This window comes from Leptosomus discolor, chromosome 7 (genome assembly GCF_034619465.1).
Source record: "Leptosomus discolor isolate bLepDis1 chromosome 7, bLepDis1.hap2, whole genome shotgun sequence".
Classification (NCBI taxonomy): Eukaryota; Metazoa; Chordata; class Aves; order Leptosomiformes; family Leptosomidae; genus Leptosomus; species Leptosomus discolor.
The window spans coordinates 13158705-13181589 of NC_141397.1; the positions used below are offsets into that span (position 1 = coordinate 13158705).

Below are 22885 nucleotides of genomic sequence, written 5' to 3' on the forward strand. Positions count from 1 at the left end.
AATCGCAATTTTTGTGTATTACTGGAAGTGTGATTTCTTGTTGGAAGGCACAACTGCAGCGACAGAAGGTGCACACTCACAACAATTAGGATACACAAACAAAGCAGTGCTGCTCCGGCAGCTGGTTTCTGCAAGCCAAATGCTGACTGCTAAATGAAGGACAATCCTGTCAGGTCTCTTTTTGGCTTCTCAAAGTCCTCAGGTTTATCTGTGCAGGTCCTGAGGGCTAAATGGTACCACAGCTCCTTTCAGAGAGGCAGGTGAACATCAGAATTCACCTGGAGGAAGGTGAAGGGTAAAAATCTGTCAGGAAGTGTTGGCTTTTGTCTTAATGATGCAGCACAGACTGGAAAAGAACCCCTCTCTGTACTATAAATAAGAAATTTTTAAGGCACTTTTCACTGACTTATTTAGCAGTGGGTTTGGAACAGTTGAAGGAATCCAGACCATCATCCTTTCCAACTATTAAGGCTTGGTAAGGCCAATTCTTTACTCTGGAGAGCAGAAAGCAAACTGTTACTTGAATATTATCAACAGACTTATTGACTGATCCTGGGAGAACACAGTTATTTCCAATCAGTGTCAATCTCAAACAAAAAAATTATAAGGTATCTATTGGAAATTTTCATTCTTTGTTACAAACACTGAGGAACAGTCTTTCATGAAGCACAAATTGTTTCCATGGCAAAACAATGCACTCATGTCACTCTCACTTAACTATAACTATTCTTTCCTTATTCAACCCACAAAGAGTTTCTTGTCAACGACATCAAAAACCTATCAGAGAATCAGAGTACTTCCAATGAAAATAAAGGCAAACCCCCTAATAATGTTAACTTAAAGAACACAGATTTCTGGCGAGTTTTGTCAGGAATTCCAAGTAATTGTTTCTGAACTAAAACCTGCCAAACAAATGCTAAAGCAGTATGACTCACCTAGCAGAAAATATATGGTGCTTCTGACACTATTGCACAGCTTTACCTGAATCACACTAATGCTAGAATTTAATGACCTAAAAGCTCAAGCTTTCAGACTAACAACTATACAGACTGTACTATAGTCTCTTTTCCTTTCTAATAGAGCTTGAGCTTCCACAAGATGTATATAGAGGTTACTTAATTTTGAAGACAAGACAGACAGTCCAGGTGCATTACTGTTCAGGCTGTTGGTAGAAGCAAGACACTAGACATTAATATATCATGTTGCTTTTTCTTGTGATGCTAAATTTCATTCACAGTGGTTTTTCATTCAGTCTTCAAGGCAAATACAATAAATGTCCTCATCAAAGAAAGTAAGACTGAATATGCAATGCAAGAGAAATCAGGGCTTTAAATGAAGGATGACTGTTCAATAATCTCCTAGTGTTTACTCTTAGTGAAAATGTAATAATGAAACTTAAAAATATTCAAAAGCAAAGCACTGTATCCATCCCCCTTAGAGAGGGGAAAAGCCACAGAAAGACTGTGAAACTGCATACATACCCCTTGAAAGTATGTGTGTATGTAAATATGTGTATATAGATATGTGTATGCATGTGTGCATGTGTGTGCATATAGACAGATAGATAGTTAGATAGATAGTCTTCTCTTCTCCAGGCTAAAGAGCCCCAGGTCTCTCAGCCTTTCCTCGTAAGAGAGATGCTCCAGTCCCCTCATCATCTTCATAGCCCTCTGCTGGACTCTCTCCAGTAGTTCCCTGTCCCTCTTGAACTGTGGAGCCCAGAACTGGACATAGTACTGCAGATGTGGCCTCACGAGGGCAGAATAGAGGGGGAGGAGAACCTCCCTCAACCTGCTGGCCACACTCTCCTTAATGCACCCCAGGAGACCATTTGCCTTCTTGGCCACAAGGGCACATTGCTGGCTCGTGGTCAACTTTCTGTCCACCAGAACTCCCAGGTCCTTCTCCACAGAACTGCTCTTCATCCGGTCAACCCCCCAACCTGTACTGGTCCCTGGGGTTATTACTCTCCAAGTGCAGGACCCTACCCTTGTCCTTGTTGAACCTCATTGTGTTCCTCTCTGTCCAGCTCTCCAGCCTGTCCAGGTCTCACTGAATGGCAGCACAGCCTTCTGGTGTGTCAGCCACTCCTCCCAGTTTAGTACCATCAGCAAACTTGCTGAGGGTGCCCTCCGTCCCTTCATGGACACAATGGGTAGAGGTTACTCCTAGGGAGATTCCAACTGGACAGAAGAGGAAAATTTTTCACATTGAGGACAATCAGCCACTGGAATAATCTCCCCAGGGAAGTGGTGAATTCCCCAAAATTGGGTATGTTTAAGATTCAGCTGGACAAGGTGCTGGGCCATCCTGCTTCCCAAGGTTGGACCAGATGATCCTTGAGGTCCCTTCCAACCAGGTATTCTATGACTATCTTTTCTATGATTGTCTATGATATATTATGCATACATATATTTGTGTGTATTTGTACTCACACACAGACATACACCAACATTCTTTTCTTTCCTTTAGGAAATAGTAGATATGTGCATCAGTCAAATCGAGAACATACTAAGATAGCTCACAAGACAATGAGATTAGACGACTTCATCTAATCAATTGTGTTGTCTAATCTCATTGCATCTCTGAGTTATCTTGTTTGTTGACCAGTCAAGTTCCATTTCTGTATCTTGCAAGAGTATGATAAATATCTTAAGAACTGGATACGTTTGCCACAAACATGATGTGATTATACACCGGATGGTTTCATTTCTGGTGTTTCAGAAAAAAGGAAATACCCAGGCTATCACCTCCACTAAGTGAAAAAACAACCACTAAACAGAAGTTTAGTTACCTAAATAAATTGACAAGCACTTCTGAAATGACTCACAGCTTACACACTTAGCTCGTGGGCAGAATTATGCAAAAGGGGTAAAAATAATACCACCTACTAGATGCAAGAAGGGTTAATGAGTGTGCAAAAAGCAAAATGAAAGACGATGAAAAAGGGAAGGGACTTCTCACTTAAACTGTGCACAGAAAAAAGAACCAAATCCTATTCCTTCTATACTTGAGCAGCTCTTTGAAATTATATTTTTTTTATTTTTCCCCCCTCCTGCTTGGTTCTGCTTCCTAAATTGATGCAGCCCAAACACAGAGACAACAAAGACAGATAATTTACATTTCACAAATCCAAGAAAACTCCAATTATGTCTAACTAAAAGGAGAAAGTGTTCAAAGTTACAATATTTTATTCATACAGACTTGTTAGCTGTACAAACTCCAAAAGGCAAGTATATTACACTGAATTAGAGGAGAGAAGGCGTTAATTCTGAACTACAGGAAGGGCCAGCACATTAATTCACATCTATTCCCAACTCCCCAAAAAAGTACTTGTTCCCTGCGCTAAAACCTTTAGACACCAAGTTAATCTCCCGATACCAATACTTTAGCTGCCAAAGTCAAACCCTGAATACCGTTCATCTTAACAGCTTGAGCTGCAGTGAACTAGGACTTCCACCACTTCCACCAGTGGTGCAGCAAGTTATGTCCTCCCACAGCAAGTAGCCAGTAATCAAACAGTTTAAAAGGAAGGGAAGGAGGAGCTACCCAAGGAGAAAAAAAAAATGTAAAACTTACTGAAGAGGTCTTCTGATATCTTAGAAGTTGGTGGCATCATAAAATTTGGAGGGCTGATGCATCTTTTTTGGCTTTGACCCCTCTCTAGCTAATGTGCTCGCCTTTTTTTCTTAGCAGCAACACTAATGAACAGTAGAGAGTTTCACAGCTAACCCTGCAGCCTACAGAGTCTTCTCATTCTCCACCTCTCATACTTTTTAATACATATATGTCTTTTCTTCCTGGCATAGCCTCCTCCTTTTCCTTTTCCTCTGCTCCTCTCTGTTTTATGCTTCACCTTGATGTTCTTTCCATATTTCTGGCAAACTTTCATTTCAGATTTTAGAACTGCAAAATATAACAAAGAAGTAACATTGGATTCTTTAAAAATTTTACAATAAGGAAACTTGGACCACAGTAAAAGAACTGTAAAACGCACAGATAATAACCTCAGGAAAGCACAAAAAATGCCTACTTTAATAATTTCTAAATTATGCAAATGTATTCGTTTTATGGTTTACTTTTCTAGATGAGAAAAATCACCTCTGAAATGGAATTTGTAGAATTCTGAAGCTTTCCAAATCACTATATCCTGTTGTCAATACAACATCGCATGTGCTGACTCTTCAAGGAGTTAAATAGCAGAAAGGCATTTCCATCCAAACCAACGAAGAACAACCTTGAGATTACTGGTTTTATCCTAAATCAAGCACAGATGATGCATGCATTATATTAGGAATTTTTTTCCATATTCACAAGATAGCTAATAAGTATAAATCTGATTGAAGTCTAGTTTCCAAACTGAAAAATGTCAAGACGCTTTCAAAACTTTTAAGGTAAAGGGAGAAAGAAGTCAAAAGTAGTAACTGCGGCTGAATACGTGCACTATGATTTGGTGTACATTTTTCACAATACACCGAAAATTGTGATTAAAATCAAAGACTTAGTGCAACTCAGACAAACAAGAATATAAAACTCCCATCAAAGTATTACAATAAAGGGTGGGGTTTTTCCCCAATTCACAAGATAATTGCTGCATATCATAGTACACACCAGGAGAAAGAACTGGACATCAGAGAGAACATTTAAAAGTTTGCATTTTATAAATTCAGCCTTCAACACAAAGATCTACATTCACTGACATATGCAATAACCTCAGGAAGAAAGGTTTGGATTTATCAAGATAGCTTTTATTCCCCAAGCCAACCTGTGCAACACAGAACTGATAGTCTCCAGGGAAACCAAAATCCTCTTGGCAGGTCATGTCTGTATATATTTCATACATAACACTTTGCACTATATATACAGAAAAGGACAGATAGCTTTATAAATGCTGGAAGGCTTTACTCAAATGTTACCTGCTAGTTTCTGTTTCTTTTCACTTTAAATCTCCAGTGTTACACATGCATTTTCCCCTTCTGTTGTAATCCATGTTTTCAGTCTTTCCTGTAAAATCTTATCTACAATGATACTGTGTGCCAAGTTTGTTTCATTTTTTAAAAGCTAGAAATTTATTTTTTTCCAATCCTGTCACTGAAGTCCATATATTACCCTATTTCAGATGTTCTCATTTCTTGATTGCATCAACCAATACCACTGCTTTTCTTCAAAAGGCAGCGATAAATACTAAACACTTAATATATTAAATTAGAATTAATAAAGTATCATAGTGACTTTCTTTTTTTTTTTTCCTGGTGTGAAATATTTTTTTTTTAGATAAAAAGAATACACTTCCAAATTATGTGTGTTTTTTATTTGGAAGACAACATAAAGTGTAACTTTTCAGTGTTCTTTTGGTGCTCCTTTAAATCAAATTCCCCTATTTGGGAAACCCTGTAATTTTTCATAAATGTCTTTTAAATTGTTTTCAGCTTTACTGGCAAAACTAAATAAATGTTAAAGCAGCCAAAGATGTAACATGCATTGTATAACTAAGCAAGCAGTCTTACTTGAAGGTATATTCTCAATTAGATTTTGGCCTCAGGTTTGGTTACGGTTGAAAAAAAGTTGGGTAGAAGAATCGTACATGATGAAATTCAATATAAACAGGAGATATTCAGGGGCAGGTAAACTAAATTCAGAGGAAAGGGAGACACAATGCATTTAGATTTTTTTAAAATACATTACCCTGTAGTGATCCTAAGACAAACACTTCCATGGGCACCTACACAAAACCCAGAACACACAACAGCTGTTAGCTTATAAACTGAAACAAAACTGATCCATCTAACTCCACCAAACTTTCCAGGAAAATTCCAAGATTTTAAAAAGGAATAGAAAGTAAACTAGATCTGTCTTCATTTCCAATCATCAGGCCTGCTTGGGGAACTGCAACAAAAAAACAAATGCAAAACATTCTCCAGAAAGTATTTACCATTCCTCTCAGCTCTCCTGCTCCACACTTCTACTTTTGTTCAGCTGTTCTGATAACAGGGGTATATTTCCATCACTGCTAACTGTAAGAATACCTCTGTTAGGGAATGCAAATTTCATGTGAAGAGTCTGGGTCTGCACACAAGCAGGATTTAAATTTTACTGTCGCAGAAGACCTCGTATCACCCTCACAAGACTTGGTTTCAGTGCCACCGTTGAGCTGTACTTGGGAGACCCCAGCAACCCCATAGCATCAAAGGAAGCAATCCGGTTGGAACTAAAGCTTTTCGGATCTTTGCAGCAAAAGAGGCCTGAAGAGGAATATCTTGTGATACAAATCCTCACTGTTTAAAATTGTCAAAGAGACTCCCTCTCTGATGAAATACTTAACGTGCAAAGATTTGTGTGGGCATGCATGAAAATACAGGGTGGTTGTTATCCCTATCAAGCAATTTCCGCAATGGTTCTGATGAATTTGGCATGTGGAAGAGCCCTGTGTTACTCCATGTACGATTTTTAGAATGACAACATAAACTAAAACTAATTCCAGAAGATATAAAGCTAGAATCACCAAATGGATCGGTAACTTTGCAACAGATTAGGCAATTGTGTTCTTCGGAAATGAGGTAAGGGAGACTTACAGCTATACCAAAGAGGACCTACTTTACAGTCAGTAGGTTATTGGATTTGCTGACTCTTGGTACACAAAGGTGGTCAAAGATCTGATTAAAGTCAGTACTAGATAGAACACTTTTTGCTCTTTGCTAAGGTGAGGTTGGATGGGGCTTTGAGCAACCTGGTCTAGTGGAAAGTGACCCTGCCCATGGCAGGGGGGTTGGACTAGATGATCTTCAAGGTCCTTTCCAACCCAAACCATGCTGTGATTCTATGATTACATAAATTCCTACTACAGTTTTTTTCCATTAGCATAGTTAATGAAGAGTGATTCCTACTGACAAGGCTTTTGTTCTCCAACCTCACTGCTGCCATAGCATCAAACTTCCCTTCTCTTTTCCTCCCACCCCTTGGATTCCTCAAACTGATGAGAAAGAGCAATTCTGTGGCTATGTTGGAGCGATGCACTGGCTCACTGGCCAGTGAGCTGTCACCAAGGAGAGTGTGCATGGCTTGGTTCTCCTCACCTTTCCCTGATCAACACAGGTCTCTGTCCTCCACCCAACTGTCAGCTTCCACAAAATCAGGAAGCAGTCGAATTGTCTTTAAAAATTTCTAGCAAATTGGTTTGAAATTGTGTGGTTATAATTATTTGGTGGAATGAGACAGACAGACTGTGAGCCTTTTTTAACTCTCGTTTCCCTAGGAAACCAGTTCAGAAACAAAACAGAAATACCCATTGCACTACCACCTCCAACTCCCCCGAAAAAAAAAATCCTTCAAAAATAAGGACCTGGAAGGAAAACCCTGCAAAAGGTATTATGGGATATTGCCTTCTGTAACACCTCTAACAGTGTATTTAACTGCGATAAGACTTTCACAGAATATTGAAAACGACTAGCAAGCAATAGTTCACCACTGGCACCTAAAAGAAGTATGTCACTGCCAAACCCACCACATCACTTCGACTTGGCAAGAACACTTGATAGAAAGCCAAAGAGTAGTGAAAAAGGCTGTTAAAAGTTAACAAAGCACTTCCCAAAAGTACTGTTTTGTTTTTTTAAGCAAGTCTGCTAGAGCATGGGTGATGGATTTACTAAAGAAAAAAGTTTTTCTTGGCAAAAAAACCCTGCTTTTTTTGCCTAGAGCAAATTTTCCTGTCACTCTCCAGAATTTGAACTCCTACTCCCTCGTTTCAGAAAAATGTGGCCGGTTTCTGTTTTCAAGTAAAGAATTCCCACACAGTAATAGTAATAGCATGCAAATCTATTGTTTAGTATGGGTCATGGGAAAATGGCCACAAATTCAAGCATCATTAGAATGGAACGACCAAAGCCAAACTGATTTTTTTTTGCAATAAAATTATCTCTGTTGAAATTTTGTTTGCAAAAAGTAGCAGAGTATTTCTCAAAATGTTTATGAGAAGGCATCATTTTACCCTTACTTCTCAGTGTATTTCTCAGTGTAGTTCTGTCAGAAAAAGTGCTGTATCTAAAACATTTATTGGAAATGAAAAGGCAAGAAGCAGAGACACCTTACCTTCAAACAGCCAAAGAATGAGTTAATGGAGTTATAATCTAATCCCAAAGCAGTAAGTATATGCAATAAGGATGTAACAGATGTCCTGTCCAACAGGGACAGAATTCTTTCATGGTATGAAGGTGGTAATTAAAAAGCATTATGCAGACAATCTTAAGATCTAAGACTTTCCTTACCCCCCCGGATAGGATCCCTTTCGGGTTAGTGACATCAAAAAATTAGTTTCACAAATGCACATTCTTACCAATTAAATAATAAAACACAGAAGCAAATAAACAGGTCAGTTTCTCAGTTCCCTTTACAAGGAACAGAAAATAAACTTTGGAGGTGGCACAGTGGTGTATGACGATGCACACTCACAGCCAGAATACACAACAGGACTGTTCACTATTATTCTTGTCAGCCACTGCTAGCACAGGCAGCACCTCAGGAGCAAACGTGTGAAAGCGCACAAAGCACAGTGCCTTCATGCCTTGGCTAAAACTGTTTTCTCACTGTGCCTAATAATGCAACCCGAAGAGAGGTCACAAGCAGCCTCACGCAGCTCTAACTTCTAATCACATGACAGCCCGCGTTCAAGACATTTCCACTTCCCTCCATTCCTAAGTGTATTTTACAAAACAGAGAATCATTTCCAAGTCCTTTTAGGGCAAGAAGGGCCAGATCTGCTACTGGCTAATAATGAAATATCACTGATAAAATAGCCTGAGTTTTCACCAACGGTTCTAGAAGGCCTCCCTGGAAGTATCTGTTGACAAGCAAACGAATTTTTCCCCAAAATTTACTATAATAAAAAACTAAACAAACAACAAAGCCGAAAAGTAGTGCAAGAGTGCAGCTTGAAAACAAAGTCTTACAATTATAAAGTATTTTATTCAGTGAACATGTGGTAAAGAACAATGAAAATAATCCCACAGAATATGTACAATTTTATCTATTTGATCATTTGAAAGGCTTCATCAAGGCAATCAACCCAGCTGGAAAAACTGGGTAGAAGGACTGCAGAGAAAGACAGATGCTGCATCTGAGCTGAGCATTCCTAAGTAAATAAACAACAAAACCAAAACAAAACAAAAAAGCGATTCTGACACAGTTCCAAACTTTATGAGACAATAACTTAACAAAAGACCATTTATTCTGTCACTCTCTTTTCATTCTTTTGTTTTGTGATTTGAGATAAAAGTAGATGCTAATTTTTTTTGCTTACTAATAATCTGTACAATAATTGCTAGTGAATTAACCCATGCAATTTAGCACTATTTGTCAATTCTTCTATCAGTTGTTATTAAGAAATTCAGGAAACAATTGTTCAAATAAAAGAACACCAATAGAGGGCTTAGCAACCGAGGAACTACAGCAGTAGACGGCTGTTTATTTATATTTCACCAGTAACTAAGTCTTGGCTTATCTCTAACTTTCTCAAAATTCCATCTATTTATTTGTAAACCTCATACCTCATTCTCTTTCAGATTTAAGGCCTTTTATCAATTCATTTGGAAACGCATGGCATCTTTAGGACTTCTCACATCCTTGATGTCTTTAATTTTTTATGTGCCACATAGTACGCAAAAGCCTCTGTATTCTCAGACTGAGATGAACTCTTTCAACTGATGACTGTGTAACAGAGACAGGCAATATTTTTGCAGTTCTTAACTCACCTGATGACTGTCAAGCTTGTCTTTTGTGTGTTGATCAAGAGCTCCAGCTCACAGCAAAGGCTTAATGAGCTTCTCTTCCCCTTGAAAAGACTGTTTCTTTCAAGAAGAATCTGTAGCTAATCACTGCAAGTCTCAAGTTGAGAGGATGATTATTTGGGGGGAGAAGGAAAGAAAGGAAGCTGAGAGTTCTTTACAATTTCAACTAAACAGAGCTCCATTTATATGAAATAAGCAGGGTTTGCAAAAACCAATTGGCTGGAAAGCATTAATCTTGTAGTTCCTGTACAAGACGTTATCACAATGCATGCGTTACCACTTACCAGTAAGAGCCATACCAGTTAGCTACAGCAGCTGAGCAAGCATTGGACTCAGCTGAAACTTCGCATACGCTACTTCGTATCTGGGAAACCCCGGCACTGCTGCTGATACTAAGTTTATCATATAGCACAGTGTGTCACAAGTATCAAACCATTTACAAAAGCATGACTGCACACAAACCAGAGTTTGCTGGGTGTGCAAGTTCTATCACAGAAAGCAAGCTGCAATTTCATACAGTAATTGTGTCACCTGGACTCCTCTTAAGTCCAGGATATCACATATTTGGATCACTGCAATAAGATGAAGCCAAGTCACTGAGACTTGTGTTTAGTATTTAAGATACAGGGCAAAAACATACAACACGTGACAGGGTTTTGTCAAGACACCCGTACAAGTGCCGAAGGAGCTAGCTTGGGAACTGGAAGCAAGACTAGCACAGTGCTCAGCAAATGCTCTTGTCCTCCACATGAGCAGTGAGCATTTTTCCAGACTGCCTCATTGCTTAAAAAGAAGGCCACAGTCTGGAGGCCTGGATCAGTCTTTATCAGCCTTGTAATATGTTATGGCTGTAAGACAGTAATGTTCAAATAGTATTTCCCCAAGAAATTACATTGAAGAGTTCTGAAATTGCTGCAGACTGGCCATGAACCAGCAAGCACATGTCAGAAGCATCTCGAATGCAGCACTAAACTAAGACCTAATGCAAAAAGGTGCATTATACCAGGCCAAATTTGAGATGTTTGCTTGGAAGTACATTTACATCTTGTACAGGCAGAACACTTACCTATCACTTGTGCACACACACAGGCACTGACAAACAAAACAGAAACAAAGGTCTCGTAATATGTAGATAATGCACTATCACAGACATAGGATCAATGCCTGCCTCTATATAAAGTCAAGGCAAAGAAAGCGCAGGTCAGGCATTTGCAGACAAAACCTACGCATGTGCCATAAGACTAACCTAAAGAACAGTTAACACTTGAGACACAATCATTAAGGTTTGCAAACTACATTATTTTGCTGAGTACGATATTTATAACCTTAATTTAAATTGCGGTCACAATTACGCTTGTTGCTAAAGCATCAACTTTACTAATTTACAGAACTGGGCAAAGCAAATAAGAAATCCTGCAGTTTCCATGCACAATAGACATGATAGATTTACACTACCTAAATGTTCTCAGGTTATTCTTTAGACAAGGTTTAAATTGAATGTTGATCTTTCCTAGAAATGATAGCGGTTTAAGGTTTAAAATAACCTTTCCCTGTTCAGTAATGAAAAACACACAAGGGAGGTTTTTTCATGTCACTTTCAGATTCAAAAAAACAAAACAAGTTGTCATGAAAGACCCAAAAGGGATCTGAACCCAGAAACGTGAGTTGTCTTCTTCAGTACGAGACCATGGGCCTGCCCGTGCACAATACCGTGGATTTTATTCCAGCAGAACTCGACAGCAAATGTTGTCAGAATGACAGCCACGGTCCCTGCCGGGCTTCACTGATATCAACAAAAAGGCACCCCTCCAGCAGTGGAAAGCTCCCAAAACACTGAAAACTCATGCAATGCCATGTCTTCTCTTCCTACTTAACAAGTCAAATGATATCTGTCCTTCCAGTTTTAGTGTCACCCATCACCCTTAAGGTTTTTCAGTTTGTGTGTTCAGCTCCTCCTGTCCCTTGATATTCTTTCCCCGTTTTATCTGCTGTACTTTCTCTTGATGCCCCCTCCTTTCTGAAAATCCTGTGTCCTCTTTCCACCATGCATGAGTGCCCACATCTATGCCGTCAACAAAGTGAGCACAGCATACGAAGCGTCGTGCTAACGCAGCCCTCTTAGGTTTCTAGATGCAGAGAGATGCTGCTGTGAAGCCCCTTCCCTGTCAAACGAAGGGAAACACAGAGTCCAACACCACCACAACGGCACTACGCACAACGTTTGGGGTCTCCGTGACCTACAACAGCACAGAATGGTTGATCTGCCTCTCCGGCAGACAAAGCAATAGGTGGCAGAGGCCATCAGGGCAGTGCTCTTCCCTTCCTCTCTGCATGAAAAGCCACCTGGTTACATACACCCTTAGGGGAGCAGCAGCAGCAACGCAGTCCTGCTCCTGGAACTCCTCTTAGCTCTGTGCGTGATCCTCTGCAGAGTCCACAGCATGGACGAGTCACTTTGTACTGGGGAGGGGGGTGTTCAATGGAAGGATGTCGGGTGCAATAAAATTGCTTTTATTCCCCATTTCAGCATGCAGCCTGCAGACTGGGCACGTAGCTCTCACGTTCTCCTCACGACTGCAGGTGCAGTACCAGATGCCCAAGCTGGCCTCTACTGTTTAGTTTTTGCTCCACTTAATCCTCTGGACATGCTGGTTCACTGGGGAAAAGTTTCTGGGGTAGGCCATAGCAGCACCCCATCACTCTTTTTCCCTACCTTTGTCCCTGCTCCACAAGTTCCAGATCCCACTTTCCCTCCTTTGCTTTTCACTTCCTTACAACTTTTGGGCCATGTTGGTCTTCTCCGGGTATAAAGCTGGCAAAGGTGTTGCTTGAACTCTTTTTCTGCTCCATTGCTGTTTAGCTGCAGCTGTGCCTTCCACTCCACTTTTTCAGCAGAGAAGCCTAAGTGCCTGCATTTTCTGGGGTGCAGCAGCAGGAAAGCTACGGCAGGGAGCCGGGGCTAGGGATGTTATAGCGCATCACAAGGCTGACAGACATCTTGATTGCTGCATTTTTTGCGTGAAAGAGAGTGGAGGCAGTATCTAGGATTGAAGAATTCTGGCTATGAAGACCCTTTGGAGCTTCATATGAGCTGACACGTCAGCTGAGTGTTGACAGCCTATCAAGCAGCTGACAGGGCATGGTCCTGCTCTGAATGGGGTGCTTCAGCCAAAAGCCTAGGAACAGGACTGGCAGGCCATTTCCTCTGCAAGCTAAAAGGAAAGCAGGGAAGGAACAGATGCTTCCCATGGAGAGATGCATGTTTCCTTGTTGAGAATAGACAAGAGCTGATCTCCATACTGCAGGACTTAATCAGCCTGTACTATCCCCCTTCCTTGTCCTTAAAAGTTTCCCCAAGCCAGTGGAGCAGAAGGACAGACTTTGTCACTCTTCCCTTTGTCAATTCTCTCTTCTTTGTTACTTCTCAGAAGACCAGGGCACAAGATCCACCCTCACCCCTCCCTTTTCCTGCATGGTGTGCTGCTGCTACTTTTCCTTAGCATACAACTCAGTCCTAAGTCCGTTAGGTTTCCTGAGCGCCAGTGAGACAGCAGCCAAAGGCATCTGCTAACAGAAAGAAGTTTAAACTGGCATTGAGTGTCAGGGAACAGACAAAGTAACTATGCCCGCCTACAAGGGACAAGCGGTCAAATGCCACCAGGAAGACAGTGAACCTTCGCACCTCTAGACACTCAGCTCTCCTGTACCCCTCTGCAAGGGCAGGGTTTGGAGGATGGCATTGCAGACCTTAATCATGACTTTGCCTACTGCAAATTTGCCCTCCCTCCCCAAACTGGTTAGCCACTGACCGGTAGGTACTGCAATCACGGAACTCCGCAAGGCGACAGCCGCTCCTGTGAGAGCGGGTTTGGACTCCCAAAAGTTCAACCTGTGATGGCAAAGTCACGGCAGTAGCTTGTAACAACAGGAAGTTCCAACCCACCACACCATCCTCAGTGCAGAGAGGCAACCACTAGCCCTACCAGTCCATCCTACATCCCCTGGATGTAGGGCAGAGCACACAGAAGAGTGAAAACTCAAGACTGGAAAGCACAGTCCATGTCTTCCTCCTCAGACAGAAGTAGGGAGGGAGGAGGAGGAAGTCAGCTCGTCTGCAGCATGCTCACACAGTAGCTGCCACAGCTGCAGAAGGATGCTCATCATTTTCACCAGTGGCAAAAGAGTCAGGAGAAGTCTTCAGGCAGTAGGTGCAATTGTAGCACGTATGAAAAAGCAGGAACAGAAAACAAACCCAGAACAGAAGTAGAACAGAAATTAGACTTGTTTCTGCGTGTGAAATCTCTTACAAGTGTCAGTGGCAGAGGCAATGATAAGTCATCTGCATGAGACAGACACTGTAACAAAATGGCATCTCCTAGAGTGGCCCCCCGAAGGGCTTGCAAGGTAGACAACAAACATTTTTCAGATATCCCTCCTTCCAGCTGTTTTGAAACACGTGCAGTGCGACGTTCAGTGTACAGGAGGACACTAACTTTTGTTCAAAGTAAAACCCTCAAAATGCATTCAGTGCAGCGTAAACTCCCCAGAAGCAACCGCTCCAGCATGGCTGTCTACTCCTCTCGCACCACGCTACTGGCTTAAGATATGCCCAGCCCAACACCAGCCAGTGCTTAGCTATGTGGACCCTTGGGTCTGACCCACCAAAACACTGTTACAGGTTATGTGAAATAGCTCAGTGTCCACGGTTTCCATCACAATAGAGAGTCTTTGTTCTTCATAGGCCCTTCTTGTAGGGTCCTGCACCTGGGGAGGAATAACCCCATAGACACATCTGCATGAGATTTTAGCCAAACACCACCACTTATTTACAAAGTAAATTATTAGTTAGTCCATTAAAATTAAAATATTGCATAGATTTTGTGTATCATCTTTTTATCTGGCTGACAGCAAAGAACAAGACATAAAGAGACTAAGCAGATTACACTACAGAGATGAATCCCAATGACTTCTCTCCCATAACAAAACCATGAGGCATTTATTATTCAGTTACAAGCCACTGAGTGATCTCCTGTTCCAGTTAAACACAGAGTAAATTTTGGTTCTGAGAAAACAGGATTGGGCCCCTGTGGCTTGAAGAATTTCACCAGTCCATCAGAAATGCCTGTCTACCAGCCTTGCAGACTGCCAAGTCCGGCTCCTTGGCTCTTAAGCAGCATCAGGAGGATGAAAACCACATGAAGACTGGAAAAATGTGCAAAGCCACAGGCAAAAGAAAAGACAGAGCCACTCAGAAAGATCATGTGCGTGCAATTCCAAAGTTGCTGATAGAAAGAAAGGGTTTCTTGGAAGTTCAGAGCTCTTTTTAGACAGATCTGTAACTATTTTTACAGGATGCAAGCGAATTACAACATTCATGTATGTGTGATGTACGGTATGCATCTCTTGTAAGAATTCAATAGCTACATTAAGAAGAAGCTTCAACTAACACAGCAGATACCAGTGACGACTGCATGGTAAGAATGGAGTATTAGAGCTACCCATTCTTCAGTCTAAGAGTGGGGGTACAGACTACAAAAGTTAGAACAAGTTCTTCAAGTTATAACTACTGCAGCATCCATATTTTTTCACCATGTGGAACATGCATAAACAGAAAACATCCTGCAGATGTTCCTTCCCTCCCTAGTCCATTTTTCATTGGCACACACCCATTGCCCAACTACATATGCAGAATCCATGTAGAAAAAGTGGCTATTACTCCCTAGATGTATTTGGAGTGGCATTCCATAAAAGTATCTAAAAGAAAACTGTTTCAAATCACCACAGGTCAAAAATACAGTTCCAAAACATGTCGTACATGTGTTCTTTAACATATTTGAGACTTCTGTATCTAAGCTTCCATCTAGCCTATAATGTCTTCTTCCGACACAAAACAGCAGTGCCACAGTTCAGTTGGAGCTTGAAGAGACGGGCAATACCAGCAATGTATTTTTTTTTTTCATTTGAAAGTATTTGAAAGGTACAGCTTTTTTGCAGGCATATAACTGTTAAGATATGTGTTGGGAAATTTAATTCATAATGTTGACAAGCTTCTTGCTTTAGATTCAGTGAGAAGGGTGCTTTGAAGGGCATGATCTAGCCACTAGAGCACTGCACTGCCCAGGACCTGTTCCCATTCTGTCACAGTCATCATAGAACTTTAGGTAAAGCTCTTTGTACGTTCTGTTGCAGTACAGTAAGTGTAGCCATAAAGCAAAACGTAAATGATTGAATGTTCATATCCTCATGAACTACCCCTCTCAACAATATAAATGCATATATAATTATGCACATTATTGATGTACAGATATGGATATGCTTTTACATATAGAAGAGAGAATGTGTGCATACAGTCTACCATAACAAGGATCTAGATACGGTAATTATGGAAAGCAAAGCTTGTATTTAGAAACTAGAATATGTCTAACAGATTTTACTCAAGTTATGCATCCTTATTAAAAAGGCAGCCATGGTAAAGAAGTTCAAATTATTCCCCACAATTCTTTAAAGCAATTACATTTATGATGTAATTTATTGCATTTATTAAACTACTAACATATGGACTACTCCTTTTATGTCAAATTGCAAGTTTCCCAAGACACACAAATAAGTTTTATAAACTGCTACAGCATGAAGGTTTCATTTTGCTGTGACTTACAGTGGCAAGTCCTGAAGGGTTACATATTACTACAGACGGTAATTCACTTGAAACAGACTACCAAAAGAAGCCAAAAAATTTCATTTCTTCATGGTTGCATTAATGGACAAGACTGAAGCCCAGATCCAGCAAACCCCTTATGCCTATCCTTTTTACCATGTGCATATAATCAAGCTAAGTTGAATGGGACAGGCACATGGACAAAGCTTAAACAAAGGGGAAGCATTAGCAGAATCTAGGCTCCACAGAAGTAATCTATTGGCCTCTTCTGCTCATCATCTTGCTGCTCTGAACCTGCTACACATTAATCTCCTCTGAAGCAATGTTTTAGTCTGTTGTAGACAATCCATACACAGTCTGATTCAAACTATCACATCACATTAATAACCTAACAGTATTTTGCCATGCTAATTTTATTTCATCACTCCTGAGGACAAAAGGGTGGTAACAGACCTGGTCAACTTGGAATATAAAACTCAAATGATAATTTCATTTATGTTCTTTTGCTTACAGAAGTGAAAACAGGAAATTAAATAACTTTACCAATGGGGAAACAATTGCTTTTACTAGTCTTAAATCAAATAATAGCACCTGCAAATGCAGGGTTGCAGGGTTTGTTCTTTTTTCAGACATACAGCCACTTGCTCAGAGAAGTGGGTTTTTTTGTTTGGTTTTGAGTCTGTTTTTTTCTTAAAGTGACTAGTGAAGAGAAACAGAAAGCAGAATCCAGGCACAAATCACTGCTTAATGCAATATAAAAATTACCAATAGGAAGAGATGGTAAGCACTGAAGTCAACAATAAATACTATGTTCTGCAGCAAACAGAATTTCCTGATAAAAAATTCATACATATTCTATAGGAAAAATGCCTTCTCTGTCCTCAACTCGCAGAGCGCATGTGCATGACACATCCAAGTTCCAATTAGACTTCTTCTTTCCCCCCCACTAAGGGGAAAACTGAGGGGGTTTTATTAATTTAAGTCTACACACAACTGAAAGCTAATCCTAAATTAAGAATATGTCCATACTGAAATGTTTAACTATTGATTGTAATATAATAATTACGTCTTTTACAAAGGTTCATTAACACATTATTTGTGTCTTGTATACAAAAAAGCAATAAACAATAAAAATCAAACAAAAGCCCCGCCATAGCAGTTGTAACAAGACTGTAATAATTGTTTTTTCAGCAGTATAACTGGTTCCAAATCATTATTGTATAGTACCCAGAAGCTTGTCAGAACTTGATAGATAAACTTTCAAATTTTATATATATATATATATATATATATATATATGCATACATATAAATATATATACATGTACATATAAATAATGCCTCAAATCAGGAGGGTTTATGTGTGCGGTAAATTTGTTTTACTACAAGTGCTGTCCCGGCAAAATACATGTCCTTAGACAACAACACTTACCACACAAACAAAAAATAGGGTGGAAATGTTGGAATGTAACTAATAACCTTACTTTCTAAATCATTTCCTTCATTTTGATTTTTTTTTTACTAAAGAGACAAATTCTTGACAACAAGGATAAAACCCATACACCCTTGTATTTGCATTATAACTTAAGAACTTCTTTGGGACATGTGAAGTATTGCTATTTTTCATTCCGTCAGTCAAAACATCTGGATTTTAGTGGTTTTATAGCACTGTTCAGAGCATAGCCTTTCCCCATTTAAAAAAAATTTATCTCCCATTTCATTCTCATCACATGGCTAGCATATGTTTCATGCCAACTTTATTCAAGGCCAAAACCTGTTGTAACTCATCAGGCCAATGAATTACTATAGGAATGTAAAGCAAAGCAAAAAAAGATCCAACCAAGTCAGTAAAAAAAAAATAAAAAATAATCTGCTAAATACCAAAACACTTTACGCTATTCTGAGGAGAAGGGAAGAGAGGAATAACTATCAGATTCCCAGTTTCTTTCAGAAGGTCATCATAACTGAAATGAGGTGGAAGAAAAGAAATAAAGGATGAAGAAGAGGGAGAGCTCAGTTTCTGGATGACCTATCATTGCAAGTGAAGTTTTCCAAAATAAGCAGATGAGATAAGAGCAGGGAAGGAATGCAGACTATTGAAATAATTCTCTTTCAAGCAAAATAACGAAACAAAACAACCAGCTTGCCCCACGGAGTCACTGTGGAAAACATGGTTACTTTAAATTAAGGCTATTCCGTTTGTCAGCACATGTCCTCCTCAGGTTCACTTTTAGCTCTTATTTCCAATAAAGCTTGGAGATAAGAGAGGTACAAGATGATCATTATTCACCTATTTTTATATGGAGAGGAATGCAAAATAAACAACAATTTTTTTACCTTTGGGCAGGTGACACAAACTTTTTGGTTTGGTTTGGTTTTTTTCCAGTAAAGGCCTGAAGTATATATACATAGACCCTAATTTGTCTCTTTCAGTTTTGTAGCATAACGTTTGCTGCAACATTAGTCTAATGCTACTGCCTTTTACTTTCCTCAATTTTTTTATTGTTACAAAATTCGGTCATTGCCACTTAGTATTGGTATTGTCTCAAAGTCAGTGAGAAGGCAACCAACTGAGCAACTCTGAAGTGAGGATGAACCAGCAGAGATCTAGAACATTGAAACTGCAGAAAAAGCTATTGAGAGTAAGTTGTTAAAGTGTACACCCTCTCCAAGGCATTACCTGCACCCATTGCATGCCACCATCGGGAGTGGCAGGTCTCTGAGACAGAATGACTCGGAGGAGCAGCAGAAGAAATGACTCGGGGTAGAAACCTGTCAGAAGAAACCAGCTGAAGATGGAGATGACATAGGACTGGTCTGTACAGTGACAGATGAACCTGAATCAGTGAAGGAATGAGCCTTACAAGATGACAGTGAGATGGACAGAGTTCAGGAGCTGGAAGAGCACACCAGGAATGAAGCTACATGTTACAGTTGGGGCAACCTACCAGCTCACTGCTGCCAACAGATCCTGCTCTTCCTCAGCACCTCCTCTGGCATTTTGCCAACCCAGCCGACAAGTAAAAATATGTGATTATAGAATCATAGAATGGTTTGGGTTGGAAAGGACCTTAAAGACCATCTAGTTCTAACCCCCTGCCACGGGCAGGGACAGCTTCTACTAGACCAGGTTGCTCAAAGTTGCATCCAGCCTGGCCTTGAACACTGCCAGCGAGGGGGCAGCCACAGCTTCTCCAGGCAACCGGGTCCAGTGCCTCACCACCCCCTTAGTGAAGAATTTCTTCCTAACATCTAATCTAAATCCCACCTCTTTCAGTTTGAAAACGTTACCCCTCATCCTGTCACTACCCTCCCTGATAAAGAGTCCTTCCCCACCTCTCCTGTAGGCCCTGTTTAGCTTCTGAAAGGCCGCTGTAAGGTCTCCCTGGAGCCTTCACTTCCCCAGGCTGAACAACCCCAGCTCTCTCAGCCTGTCCTCACAGGGGAGGGGCTCCAGCCAATTCAAGCGAAATCTGGTGCAGTTTCAGCTGAGGGAGAGCAGCAGCCCACGAGCTTTGGACAATACAGATGACTAAAGCATAAGGCACAGGATGACACTGCCAAGGGACAACACTGAACACAGACTGTGATCTCTTGGAAGAGGCCACCTTAGCAGAAACAAGAAAGGTAAGGCTCATAAGCAGTCATTTTAAAGCCAACGAGCCAGAATGAGCATACCCACCTCAAGGTGTTGAAATGCCTTAGCAAGTGCTCCTTATTCCTCAAGTGCCAGTCTACACTAGATGCTAACACTTTGCTACTATCAATTATCACACTTAGGTATTAAAGGACAGTGGCACATATAACCATTTTAATTCTGAAGAACCATGCAGATTATCAGTGTTGTGGCACACAATGGAAACTGATGGCTTCTTCATAGCCTGCTTTCCTTGAAATCTCAGGAAGTCTTTCTCTAGGCACTTCGAAGTGCATCAATCGTCTAACATGGCAAAATGTCAGAATGAAGTTTACACTTGCAAACTCAATTCTGTCTTTTGCATCTATGCATTACTTACAGTAATTAAATAAGTGATCACTATTTCCCCTGGACATCTGCATCAGTGCTGAGCAAGGCCCAAGTTCAGAAATGAATAAAAATATATAATAAAGGAGCATATTTCCTTACATTCCTTCAGCTGTGTGTATCAGAGGGTAAACAGTAACCAAAGACAGCAGGCAAGCAAAGTTAAGTTTCTGGCTAACAGCAGAGAAATGACCAGCAGGACAGCATTTTAACCCTGTTTTCAACAGAGTGATGCTAAGGGAATGAGTTCATAACTGTGTCAGCTGATTTAAAGAGGGTCCTATTTCTTTTCCTGACTGCATACTCCCACCACTTCTACCAGCTCCAGCATTCTTCAGACCCTTCCACAAGACACTGATCTGGCAGACGACAACCAAACAAAAAGACTGCATAGCTTTCTGTCAGATCCATGAGTTAAATCAATTCAGTGAGCTGACAGGAGGCAAGAGGGAGGAGCAATATCTCCCCACGTACAGTTGCAGAAAACTTACATCCACCTACCTGCCTGTGAAACTGCAGTTAAAACATACACCACATTCTGGAAGTGATCTCTGATTATTTGGATATCAGATTTGAGAATACATGTAGTTCCAAACTGCAAATATGACCAGCATCCACCTTTACGTCTAAAGTCACTGAGAGCTACTTTTGGAACTCACGAAGAAACGGTAAGGACTTGGAAAACTTCTGGCAGTGACCTGTGCATTAGCTCCCACTTGCAACATGGAAATAATCACATCCTTCTCACCATTAAGATTAAACGCTTGTGAGAGATACAGTTAACAGAGCAGTAAACACAGCCACTTGTAATTTAGTATGGTTTATTCTAAAAACCTAATGAAGAAGAAAACCTGTGGAAAAAATGATGTCGGGATATATATACACACCGAAAGGGCTAGAGTAGATTCACAGAAGACAGACTTCACAATCCAAAAGTTCTTTTTATACAGCTGTGAGCATTTCAATTTTAGAAGCCTCTGAATCCACACAGGCATAGGTGAAACACTCATCAACTCTGGTTATCTGCAGAGGTTATTTCTAAGCAAAAACATAAGCGAACCAGTGATGCTGTCACCATTGAGAAAAACCTGGAACATTGTAACACTACATAGTTCAACGTGAGCCTTCATACAGACAGTGACATGAATAAGGAGGGAGCTGCATAACCACAAGCTGTTGCCCTGCCAATCCTGAGAGCACATAGTTGTGGATGATACTAAGTAAAAAGAGCAGGAACAACAGATCCATCCCCTCCTCATCTGCCTATCCACTGGCATCTTCAGACACTGGAGTGACGGGGATACAACATGCCAAAGCAGAACTCAATGGGAGCCACATAGCTTGCACACTTTGGCAAGCCAAAGGATGTGATAGAAGTACTTCTACTTACAGTCTCTCGAAAATTATGCCTCCTAAAATCATAATAAAACAATCTACAACAAGTAAGAAAGATGTACAAGTACACTTTACAACAAACCTATCCACTTAATCAGACTTGATTTTTTGCTCCGTGCCAGACATCCTCCATGCCTGAGGCAAGTCACCTTGCTATCGCATCTACTGATCCTTCCTCCATACGGTGATGAAGACCAGACTTCATGAAGTATCACTAAAACTTGTGAGGCAATCAGACAGAACATTGATGAGCATCCCAGAAAAGCCCACGGAAGTGTGTCCTCAATATTAATTCATTTTCACTAATGACACAGCGTGCAGTACATCTCAGTAAAAGCTGTCAAACTATCAAAGGACATAAACAGTTCACTTTGAAATAAAAACACATAAACACAGAAACAACTGCAATACATAAACACGAAAAACATTCCTCTCCCACTTGTTTGGTGCTCTTAATAACTGCAGTGCCTCCCAATTAGTGTAACAAGAACTGTAAGAATCCATGAGTGCAGGAGATGGGCCCTAAGAAAAGCCTGCAAAGACAAAAAACTTCTCAGCTCCCACATCGCCTACAAAAGCACACTCCTGTCCAACCACCTATTCCAAACCTCCACTTTTCTAAATTGAAGTTCATTTGCAGCAAGTTTTAAAAAACCAACAAATTCACATTACTCTGGGCTGAACATACTGAACTGCACTAGAGGTATCACATGAAGCGACGTACCAGCAGCTCTTTGTCTCACACAGGGAGAGACGTACCGCTTTGCTTTTCCTTTGACCTGACTTGCAAAACAAGAGAAGCAGCAGCACACTGCAGGGCAAAAGCATAGAGGCTCTACCTGGCATCCTGCCAGCTAGCTATAACAGATTTGGGTACTGTGTTGTTTTATATATAGCAAGAAGCAGGTCCCAGCCTTCTGCTCAAGCTTCAGATTTCCAAATGGTGTGAGGAGTAATCGCTTGTGGAACAGGCTAATTTTGAAATGAAAGAGGGCACAGGCGACGGTGTGAGCAATACTGGCAGAAATGCTTG

At 40.6% G+C, this 22885-nt stretch overlaps 1 protein-coding gene across 1 annotated transcript in view; it reads right to left on the bottom strand.

The window, feature by feature from the left end:
* The window catches only part of RFTN1 (raftlin, lipid raft linker 1), an 86594-nt gene that overhangs the window by 62913 nt on the left and 796 nt on the right, over positions 1-22885 (bottom strand). The gene's annotated exons all lie outside the window — the stretch shown is intronic.